The sequence below is a fragment of the Tiliqua scincoides genome, chromosome 7 (assembly GCF_035046505.1).
Source record: "Tiliqua scincoides isolate rTilSci1 chromosome 7, rTilSci1.hap2, whole genome shotgun sequence".
NCBI classification, from domain to species: Eukaryota; Metazoa; Chordata; class Lepidosauria; order Squamata; family Scincidae; genus Tiliqua; species Tiliqua scincoides.
Window position 1 is genome coordinate 65,677,445 of NC_089827.1, and position 14,173 is coordinate 65,691,617.

General features: G+C 45.7%; 1 pseudogene; it reads left to right on the forward strand.

Annotated features, from left to right (window-relative positions):
* The first annotated feature begins 11,516 nt into the window (after positions 1–11,516).
* LOC136658274 (5S ribosomal RNA) lies at positions 11,517–11,638 on the forward strand (annotated as a pseudogene).
* The last annotated feature ends 2,535 nt before the right edge of the window (positions 11,639–14,173 follow it).

The window sequence follows — 14,173 nt, forward strand, 5'->3', positions numbered from 1 at the left end:
CTCTCGCATATTCTTGCTCAGCGGTCTCCTCCCTACACCTTTCTTCTTCCTGTCTGCCCCCAATTTTTTTCCAACCCAGGCAGTAGGAGGAGGAAGATCAGTGGAGGCAAGAAGATGGGCAGGGATGGGCACCTCTCACCAATCTTCTGCCTTAGGCAACCACTTCAACAGATTTCATGGGAGGGCTATCCCTGGATGGATCTTGCAATGTTCTGTTGCAGCAACCTCCACATCTCGGCGGAGGCGCACGACCGCAACTGCCCTGTGTCACCCTTCCCCCTGCTCTGTCAGCAGAAAACCAATCTCTTCTGCATTCTCTGCAAGAGGGCTAACGTGTTGTGCAACTGCTTGAGCTCCTCGTGTGGTTTCCTTGCATGCCGTATATATGCAATTAAGGAAAAGACAGCCACTCAGCAAAAGCCCACAGTCTAGATGCTGTTGATGTCTTGTCGCTGTAATCAGGACTAAGCTGCAAGAGCAATGCTGGGGGTGGAGGCCCTCCCAGCTTTTGTTGGGCTGTGTGCCTGAACTCCAAAGCCAACTATGCAGCCTCTTAAAGTATACAAATCCTGCTATGAATCTAAGCAGCCAGGCTCCTGAGCAGTAGCATAGCTAGAGGGGGTGCAAAGCACTAAGTTTTGCAGGTGCCTTAGTGTGCCATGCAAGTGACTCCTCCCCCTCCCTTTCGAGCCATTATTTATTTTATTTTTATTTTTCACATTTTTATACCACCCTTCCTCCAAAGAGCTCAGGGCGGTGTACATAGCTGTTCCCCTCCTTTTGTCCTCATTTTCCTCACAACAACCCTGTGAGTTAGGTGAGGCTGAGAGAAAGTGATTGGCCCAAGGTCACCCAGGGAGCTTCGTGGCTGAGAGGGGATTCAAACCTGGATCTTCCAGGTCTAAGTCCACCTCCCAAACCACTACACCACCCTGGCTCTCAATGGCTCTCACCATTCCGGTTGCTAGAGCAAAACAGAAGTATGTGCCCACATTTTCCTCTAATAGCCCGTAGTGGCTCCAAATTGACAAATGTTATATGCAAATATTACAAAGAACTGTTTTGCAGGGCCTCAGAGGAATTTTATCAAGGGTACAAAGTTACTTTGGGGCCCCTTCTCCATTAGATCATAATTTCATGTGATCGTTGGATCCTAATTCCTACGAATTACGATACATAAAACAATGTAGGCTTATACAAAATAGGAGTGCTGGTCTACACACAATATATATGTACAAACATTTGTTGAAATCCCAGGAAATTTCCAGCTTTTCTCCTTTGGCGCCTGGGCTCCCTTTTGGACCCCAGGTCTGGGTACAATTTACCCCCTGCACCCCCTCCTATGGTCCCAGGTGAGATCTGAAAATGTAAGATCCCAGGAAATTTTCAGGGGCCCTCCTTTGGCTCCCGGACACCTTTTTTTTTTTTTACTCTAGGCCTGGGCACTATTAGATTCCTGCATCCCCCCTTTCATGCTGCTTTGTTTTGCTTCTCAATTTAAAGAAGGGTTGACTTGCAACCCTTTTTTTTAAGCATCACAAACTAACTTTGCCTCTTTTAAATCACTCTGGCAGGGTGTGCGTGTGTTGTTGGCTGTATTTTGTAATAGGGATTAAAAAAAACAAAAACCCATAAATATAATTGCTGCATTAATCTGTTAAGAATGACTATCTGATTTAAAACAACAGCTTGGGGAAGATAATTTCTGCTTTTATGTTTCCCATGAAGAGTGCAGCAACTGCTCTGCCTGTTCCGGGCACCAAGTGGTATATCGGGTCAAAGGCTTAATTAACTTTTTTTTTTTTTTAATGAGAGTAACTCAGCAACAGAAACTTGTTATCCTGTAAAGAACTTAAGAAGCTCCCTTGGCCAATCAGGGAAGCACTCCCTTGCAAACAAAACACACGCGAATTCCCACTGAGCCATAAACATGCCCTTTTGGTATAATTTAAGCATACTAAATGTGTCTTGCTTTTAGTACTCCTCACAGATGAAGTTGACTTTGCTGCTCCTAAAACTTGCAGTCCTGGAATGATTAATTAAGCATAAATAGAGGGTGCACAAATACACATTCATATAGTTTATTTCTGGGCATGAGAAATACTGTTATTGAAATTCTGATCAGCCATCACAGCTGAGACAAGGGAGACAATAATATCCATGATTTAAGAGTGAATAATATTGTTTTGTCCTTGTAGGTTAGAGAAAAGTGCCAGCTTTCATCAGGACTTAAGCCTTTGGAAGGGGTATCAATGATCCAGTAAGGCCCATGGGTTAGATATGGCTCCTGGAAGCTCTTGATCTGGCCCTCCCAGCACAACCTTCCAGCACAACCCTCAGTTGCTCTCAGCTGCTGACCTGCAAGGTGATGCCTCGGCAGAAGCAGTACTACTTAGAGGGTGGCGCAAGGAGAGCCCAATTATCATGCGGACCACCCTTTCAACAGCACCACTTCTGCCAAAGCACTGGGAAGGAGACCTCAGAAGGCAAGGATCGGTACAGAGGAAGAGGCAGACCAAGAAAGGTGAGAAAGGGAGAAGCTGATGAGGTGCTGGGAGAGCCCAGTTATCACAAAGGCTGCACTTTCAGCAGCGCCACCTCTGCCACAAGTGTCACTTTGCAGAGCACCTCTCAGCTGCTGAACTGTCTTGGCAGAGGAAGCGCTGCTGAAAGGGCAGCTCCTGCAGTAATTGGACTACCCCACATCTCGGAGATGCAATCCAAGTTTGCATATTTTCTCTTCTGTCATTTGAAGCTAATGAGTTCCTAAGTGAGAAAAATGTGCATTTGTCTGGTCATCACCTGCTTAATGATGTCAGTTCCTGCTTAATGACATTTACCAGGCGCCATGAATGCTATTCAACCCCTGTGTGAAACAAGCTTGACACTCCCTACTCTATAGCATCATGATTCACAAAGTGACTTGGGATGGAAGATCAGTCTACCTTTTGCCTGCCTCATTGTGCAGCCATTGTGCAGCCAGATTCTCTGCTTCATTGTGCAGCTTCATTGTGCAGCCATTGTGCAAGAGCTTGGTTGCAACATTTCAACTCTCTGCAGTCTGACCCCTGCAGTCAGAAAATGCAGACTCACGAATTAGCCCACATGATTGACAGATACTATCAAGCATGGGAGAAGCATGAAGTTGACCCCCAAAACTTACAGGTTGAACCTCAGTATACACTGATTTGATTTAACCCTCCCCCCAGCTTGGTCTGCCCATGGGCCCACCCACCACCCTCCCTCCCCTGGCCTGAAACACCCTTAAAACACCCTCCCCCACCCTCCCAACTCCCTGCACCAACCTTCCTAGGCTGGCACAAACTTACCCCTGCCCAGTGGGCATTTGACACAGGGAGGCTGGTGTGCATTCCTATATTGAGTACTGTGCTGTCATCTGTATAGCTGCACTCACTGAATCTAGATGTTTAAAAAAAATTAATTTGGAGTAAAATAGAAAGCGTGGGTGCATGAAACAACACAAAGGCAAAATAAGCAAACAGTGAGGTTTTTCATGAGTCCTCATTTATTTCAAACTTATACTATTTAAAGTAATGTAATACATATTTGAGGTTTTCCACCCACCCACTCAAAACCCAGTTAACGTTTAGAAAGCAGGAATAAAGCTGTATTATTCTTTCCACTTGACAAAATGATTCTACAAAATACAGTTACCATAGTCAGGTCATTCTAGGTATGCATTTGGGGGGGCATTGTTTTAATGAGTTTTCTGCTTCTCCATACCATCAGGACAGTATTCAAAAGAGCCAAACAACATCCTGGGAAATGAGTTGCTGGATGGCGTCGAAATGTGCACAAGGAGGGGGGCGGGTGGGGAAAATGATGCAATTCCAAGCAGAAAAGTTGTGGGCAACAAAGGAGAATGGAGTCCAGCTTATTTAGAAATGTAAACAAAACACAGAACCCGGTGGAACCTTAAGAACATAAAAAGAGCCCCACTGAATCAGGCCATAGGCCCATCTAGTCCAGCTTCCTGTATCTCACAGCAGCCCACCAAATGCCCCAGGGAGCACACCTGATAACAAGAGACCTGCAAGGCTTCCTGGGAATTGTAGTTTAAGAACAGCCCCACTGGATCAGGCCATAGGCCCATCTAGTCCAGCTTCCTGTATCTCACAGCGGCCCACCAAATGCCCCAGGGAGCACACCAGATAACAAGAGACCTGCAAGGCTTCCTGGGAATTGTAGTTAAGAACATAAGAACAGCCCCACTGGATCAGGCCATAGGCCCATCTAGTCCAGCTTCCTGTATCTCACAGCGGCCCACCAAATGCCCCAGGGAGCACACCAGATAACAAGAGACCTGCATCCTGGTGCCCTCCCCTGCATCTGACTTAACCCATTTCTAAAATCAGGAGGTGGCACATACATTATTGTATTGAAATTGAATATTCCATTGAAATTGTGCCATTTCCAACTGTCTGAGGAAGTGGTTCCCAAACTGCACTGTGGCTCCTTAGGGTGCCGCTGCACGCTCACAGGACCATCGCAGGATGTCCCTGGTGGCCCCTCCTACTGGCTCTCCTGGACACCACCATCTTGGATTGTGTAAAATCTCATGTGAGCCCAAGTGGCTGCACCCAAATCTCACAAGATTTGGGAACCACCATCTGGGATCACATGAAATCCCATGAGATTTGGGTGCTGCCATTTTGGATTGTGTTAGATTTCACATGATCCAAGATGGCAGTGCCCAGCTGAGCTGGGAAGAAGAGGCTGCAGGTGCACTGTGGCCCCAGTATGCTCGAGGACTACCGGTTCAAGGGCAGACAATACACCCGCTTGGCTGACCCTAAGTAGGTCTAGGTCTGATTGGTGTCTAGATGGCTAACCGTCTGGGAACCCCATGCATACTGCTTGAATTCTAGTGTGGAATTCTTAAAATTAAACTCAGACGATTTCCTTCGCTGCTGAAAATATGCCGTGCAGCTACAAACATTCCCTTCATCTCCACTCCATGCCACACAGGGATGCATGAAGCTCTCTTGAGAAGTTTTGCTCATCAAAGCCGCTCAGCTTCCCGCAACATCCCTTGCCCCAGCAGGAATCTCCAACTGAATCTAAAGACGTTGCATTAGGCCAGGGGTGCTCAATAGGTGGATCGCGATCTACCAGTAGATCGCAAGGCAAAATGAGTAGATCGCGGAGCCCTGTCTCTCCAAACTGTTAATATGTCAGTTTCGTCTAGTGACGAGACGAAACTGACATATTTAGCTGACACTAAACTGACACTGAAACTGACACTTTAGCTGCTCTTCAGGCATCCAGCAACAAAACTGACGAAACTGACTAGACTCCAGCAGGGGCTCCATACATTAAAGGGGGTGTCTGTCAGACGCTTCCTTCCCCCCTGGTAGATCTCCGGGCCTTGCTGGGTTTCAAAGTAGCTCTCGAGCCAAAAAAAGTGTGAGCACCCCTGCATTAGGCAAAACCTGGGAGCAACTTAGGAATGTGTCACTTCCCTCTGAAGCATTTTGCTGTGACCAAACTCATGTTGTCATTTTGTAGTTTCTTTCATGAATTTGCATTTCTGATGTGTTGTCTCTATGGGGGTGCAGGCTGCACCGGGTAAGAGGTGAGCAAGAGGTGTGATACCACTGGCCAAAATTTTTAAAATCTTGATATTTTTGAATAGTATCATCATGTGTTATATCACTCAAAGCGTATTCCCATGCAGAAAGCAATGAATCAAACAGCATTGAAATATCTCTATTCCATCAAAAGTTATAGCCAAAAAACCAGCAGCGGTGGGGCAATGGTATACCACAATGCTCACTGGTCACTGCGTGGGAGAAGGTCTATCTTAGGGGTGACGTGCTGGCCTCCAGCACTGGATGATGCAAGCCCTAGCGACCCCACAGCAGTTGCTGCAGCTGTACTTAATGTGTTCTGAGATTTGTTATGGCAAATATCGCCAGAACTGAACAATTCTAAGAAGACATGGAAACACAACACACACAAGGCAAGGAAATAAATGTAAATGATTAAAATCTGAGGCTGGGGGGGTTGTCTATTTGGGTGTGTCTTAAGTGAATCCCTTCTGGGCATGCTTTTAATCTCAGTGATAATTAGATGTAGTAATGTCGAGCTTTGCAAAAATGAAGCCTGGCCCGAACTGTTCCGTGCCACCTGACGCTGAGATTGAACGCTGCTTTCTGATGAGGAGAAAAGATGAACTGTTAAGGGACCTTTTTTCATTTAGGAAATTGAGGTTTAACATTCAGCCAGATGACTGAGTTGGGGGATCTGGCTGAGTAATTGACAAGAGAAGCAATAGATGCATACAACTAAGCTTTCAGTGATAGAGAGGGAGGGAGAGAGACAACAAGAAAATGACTTACTGGAAAAAGACTACAAAATATACTTAAGGAATAGAATGCTTCATATCACCCAGAAGTTTCTCTAAAGGAAGTTTTCCAGCTCATGTGTTGGGATTGTGAGATGGTATTCACTTTGTCCTTTTTTTCCCATGGGGAATCCATTCCAAGACCTCCTGCAGATACACAAATTCATGCATATGCAAATCCACGGCCACTTCTAGTTTGACAAGCAACTGGAAATGGCTTTCCCCTGGTATCCACAGCATCCATGGTGAGTCTAATCTGTAGATGCCGGATCTGCAGATAGTGGGAGTACACTGTAATGTACCAGGGCAACACTGTCTGGTTAAGTCATTTCTGCCCAACGTTGCATATACGCAACAGGGACCAAATGTGTACATCTGTGGGTCCGGCAGAAATGGGTTAATGGCTGACCGGAAGTGGCTTTCCCCCACTATCCACGACTTCCACAGTGAGTCAAATCCATGGATGTTGGATCTGCAGATATTGGGGGTACACTTTAATGTATCAGGACAACACTGTCTAGTTAATGACTAACTGGAAATGGCTTTATCAATCCTCACCTAGTAATGGCTAATAAATACTGTACTATTGTTCTCCCACTGGATCATAATCTTTGTGCATATTCTTCCTTACACTCCCCACTGCTGCTTTTGGGGGAAAAAAAAAAAAAAAAAAAAAAGGATGTTCAGGTCCAGCCTATTTATACACTGATTTTTTTATACACGGATTTGACTCAACACGAATGGTCCCTGCAATGAGAAGGAGTGTGCTGATCCCTGGAGAAGGGGAAAAATGCATCCCTTTAAAATCAGTTTAAAAAACTAAACAGTCCTTTAACAACAGCCTCCTTAATGGGGAGAGAGAGAGAGAGAGAGAGAGAGAGAGAGAGAGAGAGAGAGAGAGAGAGAGAGAGAGAGAGCAGCTGGCTAACAATCCATCAATCCTTCTCTCTCCAGAGGCCCCTCCCTTCCCCCTGAGCAGGTGAAAGAAAGGTGATCACTTTGCATTGGTGAAGGGAGGGGCTGAGTGAAGCGCCTTTCTAAGCTCTTGGAGGAGGACTGATTAATGGATTGTCGTCTTAATGACTCTTAGCTTACATCACAAAGGTCAGCAAGGTGTATTGGAATCGAGGAAGATCTGGCGAGCAGGTAAGATGCGGCGTCAGCAGTGGCCCCTTTAAGGGTGAAGGCCTGGGCATTCAGCAGGAAGTGTGCTGCACAGCTGCAGCCACTTGAAGGCAATAGGGCCCTCAGGCATAAAAGCACCTGATGAAGGGAGAGTTTGGTGTGGGTAGCAGAAGGCGGGAAGTTTGAGGAAGGGGAGACTGGATTAATGGACTGAGAAACTAATGGAACTGCTGATGGACTGATGTGTGAATGGACTTTGGAGACTGCTGGAGCAGAAACTGCTGGAGACACTAAGATTGGTGTTTGGCTGCCATGCCTAAGACCTGTGGAGTACCAAGGGGCTGCTGTACTGGTGGAAGGCTGCTGGCAGGAGAGAGGACCTCTGCAGATTGAACTGGTGAGCTACCCCGGTAGTGGGGTCCAGCAGGACTGCAAGGCAGAACTAGAGTCATTGTTGGGTAAAAAAGGGGAGCTAATTAGCTAAAAGTGGGCATTAATTCTCCAGGCAGAGCTTGGACTGGGAATCTGGCAAAACACAAGACTGTTTCTAAATCGCTGGAGCAAAGAAACCTTGTTTTTCAAATTGATTTGCTATAGTGTATTTTTTGCCATCCACATGAGTGCTTGGAACGGAACCCACGTGAATAACGAGGCTCAACCTGTATGGGCAAAATACGAGCCCATTCATACATGTAGCTGCCGTGATATGTCTACTTTGCCCTTGGCAACAAGCCTAGTACACAGCTCTGTTACAACAGGCCAGCATTATTATTCCCATGTGATAGATGAAAGGAAGGTGAGCCAGAACATTGCCCCCAGGCAGTCTGCAGCCTGGTGCAATTGCTACCCCTGTACCCCCTCTAGCTATGCCACTGATCAGCATTGTCAACATAAGGCCTATGGGCCAAATGCAGCCCCTGGAAGCTATCCAGCCCTCAGGCTCTTCCAGCACCACACCGTCAGCTGCTCTCAGCACCTCGACTGCTGAGCTGTGCTGAGGTGTCACAGCTAAAAGAGCAGCCCGCAGGATAATTGGGCTCTCCCATATCTTGGAAATATGATCAAAATTTGCATATTTTCTTTTCTGTCATTTGCAGCTAATGAGTCCCTAAGTGAGAGAAATGTGCTTATTTCTGGTCGTGACCTGCTTAATGACATCATTTCCTGCTTAATGACATCACTTCTGGCCCTCAGCAGGAACCATGACTACTATTCGTCCCTCTGTGTTAAATGAGTTTGACACCCGAGGCTTAGATCTAGCTAGGTTCTTGAAGTCGTGATTGCTTTTTCGCAACGAAAAAGTGCAAACTCTGTACAGGAGGTTAACTTGTCAGTCTTTGAACACTCGCAATTATTCAAAGCAAGGGCAAGCCTTTGAATTTGCAGGGATGGAAACCAACATTCGATCTCACTTGCCCGATATTTCATAGATTTCCACCATCCTGCAATGCCTAAAGTTTTTCAACCTTGAAATTAAGCAAGGTATTGATCTTGCTCATTTATTTTGAACGATAATGAATCTGCATTTTATCAAATGGAGGCACAAGTATAAAAGAAGATGGGGGGAAAAATCAATGTTAATATTCCAGTGATCTGCCTGCTTTACAGATCAGGGCTTGTTTCCAGAGTTGCATGGTTGGTTTCACATTATGTTGATCCTGAACAGAGTTGTAGCAAGGGGTGGGCCAGTCAGGCAGCTCTTTTTCCTTTTTGTCTTGCCCTCCACATTTATTATCTTATTAACCCCATGACAAAGAAAAGTTAATGGCCGAATATGATTCGCTTCCAGGGCTCTCATTTCTACATCAAATTCCCCCAAACTTTGAATGTCATTCTGTAATAACTTATTAATCACATTCGGTCTAATGATTCAACTCTGCAGCTACTAGTAAACTGCATTTTGTTTTATCTTCTTTCCTGATTGAGAAAAAAAGTGTGTGCATTTGTAGCATTGACGTGAAAATGAACATAAGAACTCTGCTGGATCAGGCCAAAGGCCCATCTAGTCCAGCTTCCTGTATTTCACAGTGGCCCACCAGATGTCTCAAGGAACTCACAAGACAACAAGCAACCTGCATCCTGGTGCCCTCTCTAGCCTCTGGCATTCTGAGGCAGCTTACTTCTAAAATCAGGAGTTTGCATGGCTTGTAACCTATGTTGGATTTTTCCTCCAGAAATTTTTCCAATCCCCTTTTAAAGGCGTCTAGGCCAGATGCCATCACCTGATCCTGTAACAAGGAGTTCCACAGACGTATTACATGCTGGGGAAAGGATTTTTTTGTCTGTCCTAACTCTCCCAACACACAATTTAAAAAGTGCTCAGAAAGTGCTATTTTTTGTGAAAATTTTTGACAAACTTGAAAAGCATCCTGTCCTTTCAGTGCTTGCTTTGAAAGCATTTGCATTTGTAGAAAGCATTTGCCTGGTCCTTTTGTTGCAAGGTGTTGCAAGGTTCAAAAGCAAGACTCAGTAGTCAAGGTGATCGTCTGCAAGCTTTTATTTCGTTGCCAGCAATGGGCATCTCAAGGGACTCCTGTTCAAAGCATTGAGAGCATGTGTCAGTCTTAATCAGACCCTTTATGACATTTTGGGTCCTTTGTTTGAAGATTTTGAACTTCCCATTGGCTGAAGTTTGACATCATAGATGGGGCTAACTCTTAATAGGCTGTAGATAGCCTTAGAGACATTTGATTGGTGAGCTTCAAGTTACAGGTTCCAAATAAGGCAAAATTATACATTTTAAACATATGGAATACAGAGTTTTCAAGAACCAGTAGAGTGCACTGTAACCTTATTTTATTCAGAACTGGCCTTTTTGGTAAGTCTTTAGACCTATTTCTTGGCATACATCTCCTTTAGGATGGCCTTGTCTGAGCCACCTGCCTTATCTCTTCTCCTGTTCTCAGCAAAACACTGTGGAGCTTTCTGCCAACCTTTGTTGAGCAAGGTCCTTTGAACTTGCTTTTGCTCTATGCCTTAATTCTATTTGTGACCTGTTACTTTGAGTACATTTAAGGGATCTCTAGTGATATACCTTTCATATAAAACAAGCCAAACTCTCACTGTATATAGGATTTCTTTCAAATGAGAAATTCATTTCTCTTTTACCTTTAAACAAATAACTTGTTCTCTATGTCAGTTACAACTCAAACAGAGGCTCTCTCAAGAATGTTTTTGCTTATCTCATTAAATGTATTCTTTTCTAAACTGTCTCCGCAGGTGTTTGTATCTCGCTCACTAAAAACCCTATTTCAACCTGCCAACTGATAAACTTTCCCTTACTACAATGTTGCAAATCTGTGTGTTTTCCCCACTTGTAACATCTTGGCTTGGCCGCATACTGCTGCCAAAAATGAGCTTTATCTTTGAGATGCAACTCTCTTTGCCAAATTCCAAAAATGTATCAACGCAAGACTTTGAGGCCCCCAAGATCTCAGCTAGCAAAACAGCTTACTAAACTGCTTCTCTGTGAGACTAGCTATGATTTTAGCTGGACATAGTTTTCACCATTCTATGTGTTTCTTTGTTTAATCAAACCTTTAATAAAATCAAGCAGTTAAAACTTACTTTAATAGCTACTATATGTTGGTTACACTTTAAGGACAATAACTATTTAAAGCTTTGAAGATTAACTGACAGACATGCAAACATGGTGATATTTTTTGGCACTTCTGTGAGACTTCTGTGTTCTGAAATAATTCTTCCAGTGTTTTAATGTAATACATGTAACACTGTCCTTTGCTCTAAAAAGCATGAAAGTTTTCAATTTCCAAGCTTTTTCCCTAAAAGAAAATGGGGTGGCTTTTTAAGCATTTGCCCTAATGGCATATTACCCTTCATTCTGTATTGCCCTCTATCACTTTGTTTGCCCTCAGTGACATACAGCACAATCCTGCCTAAATCCCAGCAAGGCCATGCAGTGGTGCCTGTACAGGCTACACTGCGTCCCGCAGGGGTTTTTTTGTTGCTGGAGGTCTCCTTGGGGTAAGCCTTGGAAACCACAACTCAGACCTGCACCATTGATATCACTGGCACAACTGTTACCCTGCACATGCCTGATCTCGTCTGATCTTGGAAGCTAAGCAGGGTCAGGCCTGGTTAGTACTTGGATGGGAGACCGCCTGGGAATACCGGGTGCTGTAGGCTTATACCATAGTCTTTCGAGACTGAAGGTTACCAACCATCTCCGTATACTGAACACTATCTCCCGATCTTGTCTGATCTTGGAAGCTAAGCAGGGTCAGGCCTGGTTAGTACTTGGATGGGAGACCACCTGGGAATACCAGGTGCTGTAGGCTTATACCATGATCTCAGAAGCTAAGCAGGGTCAGGCCTGGTTAGTACTTGGATGGGAGACCACCTGGGAATACCGGGTGCTGTAGGCTTATACCATAGTCTTTCGAGACTGAAGGTTGCCAACCAAGTCCATGTTCCATCCATGCAGGTGGTTCAGGCCCATTGAGGAGGTTGGGATTAAGTACGCACTTCCACCACCAAACCCGCCCCCTGCCAGGCCCGACTGGCCCAACCCTGCCCCATCTGTTTCCCGCTCTGTTCATCCCACTCCCTGCCCTCCGCCTGCCCCATCCAACTTTCCAGCACTGATCCAGCCACAATGCAGTGCTGAAGTAAGGGAGCAAACAGTCCCTTGCCTTGAGGAGGCCTCTTTGACAGCTTCCCTGCAGGATGCAGCCCATGCCCCATTGACATGGCTGCATCAGCTCTGGAAAGTGGATTGGATTTAGCCCTAAATCATAATAATCCATGGCCCTCAGACTACACTAAGGAGTTATAGGTGTCCACAGTGGGAGCTAGTTGGCACCAGAAAATGAGGCCTTCGTTCTGTGCTCTACTTCTTCAGTGCCCACCATTATCAGCCGGCAAAACTGAAAAAGAAGAAACAGTAGATGTTCCCACCTTTCTCTCCCGACTTTGGCTAATAGCAGCTGGGGAACTAACCCTTTCCAGTTCCACTGCAGCCCTTCCTTGTCCCCGCTGTGCTCCTGTGGTTCAGTGTTGGTCTGAACGTGCCTCATTTACCTCCCGCTGCTTTATCTGGGAGCCCCACTGGACTCCCTGACCCTCTGACCCTGCCTTCATCTCTGCTTCAGACACCCCCTGGCCTCCACATCTCTGGATTGCAAAAGGGTGCTCTGGCGTGCCTTCAGTGACCAAGATGATCTGTCGTGGTCTGTGTCTTCTACAGTGATGAAATTACTTTAGATTTTGCTGACTAAAGAATAGTTCTCAAGATGAGTCCGGGATAGTGCTTATCTCCACCAGTAAGGTACTCAGGCTTGGCAAACGTTGGTGACGTGTGCGTGAGGTGGATTGTGGTTAAGAACCTCTTCTGTCTTTCTTTGTCTTCAGCACTTCATAGCCTGAGGACCGTTTCACACACAGAAATAAGAAAAACAACACTGTATACACAAATATTGTTTATGTTGAATTTTTTTATGCTTCTTATGCAATTCAGAAGTGCTAATTCCAATGGTAATCTTAGTTTTTTTTAATATCATCAAAACTTTTTTTTAAGTTATGTTACATTTTGTGCTTGTATTAATCCTATTGCTTAATGCATTGTATGGGGGGGGGGACACTTGTATCCGCAGATCCAGTTATCTGTGGATCAGGTTCATGGGGTCCCCCTCCACACCCCCACCGTGCATGCCCCCTCCAGAGGCAAAGGGAGTTCTGCTCCCCTAGCCTCCCTCCAGGACTTCCCAGGGCCTGCACATGCTTTATAAGGCATTAAAAATGTCACTTCCAGTTTCACAGAGAAAACAGAAGCAGTGGGTTGGCTGGAGGGGGGGTGGAGTACCCAGCCTGGTGGAGAACCTCAGCATGGCGGGCAAGTGGCCCCTCCCTTTGGAGCCATTCCTAGTGGGAGGGGAGGCAAAACGGAGCCCCCCTCTGGCTACGCCACCGAACAGAAGTGATTTTTTTTTTTAATACCTCTAGGGCGCAGTCTGAACCCAGCAGAGGCCTTGGACGATGTGTGGAATGGATCTGTTCTGGAATAGAACCCCTGCAGATCGGGGGCACGTTTGTAATACACATCACTGCATAGATTTTAGAGTTGGCATCCTTCAGTCTCGGAAGACTATGGTGTCACGCTCTGAATGGTGGTTCTGGAACAGAGTGTCCTCTCCAGTGCGCGAAGCCTGGGTAAAGTAGGTATGGAGGATAGGCTGTTACCCATGCAGCCAATCCCCCCTCTCCACGTCGCTGAAATGGTCCAATGGAAAGGCAGAAGCCAATACGGTTGGTTCCAACGGCGTCGCAGGAGTTGCCTGAAGGTGACTGTGTTCAGCCATGAACTGCCTCAGGGACTCCGGCTCCTGATCTTGCCTCGAGGTTGACTCCTGAAGCCTTTTCCATAACTGGATGTAGCCACAAGGCAGTGGAGGTTTGGGATCAGAGTTTTCCTTCTCTCAGATGAGCTGCCTTCCCAGGCTAACAAGTCCCATCTACCCAGTGGCTTTTTAGTTGCCTCTTACGACAAGTACAGCCAAACTGAGGGCCTATTCTTATCCCCAGCCCCCAGGGGAAATAGATTTTAGAATGGCATAACTATTGATGCTGTGCGCAAGATGGCGGCATTTTTGAAATCCTTGCACCAAAATTGATAAAGCAACCTCAAAGTATTCAGGCGAACACAAAATGGTTCAGATTTTGTTA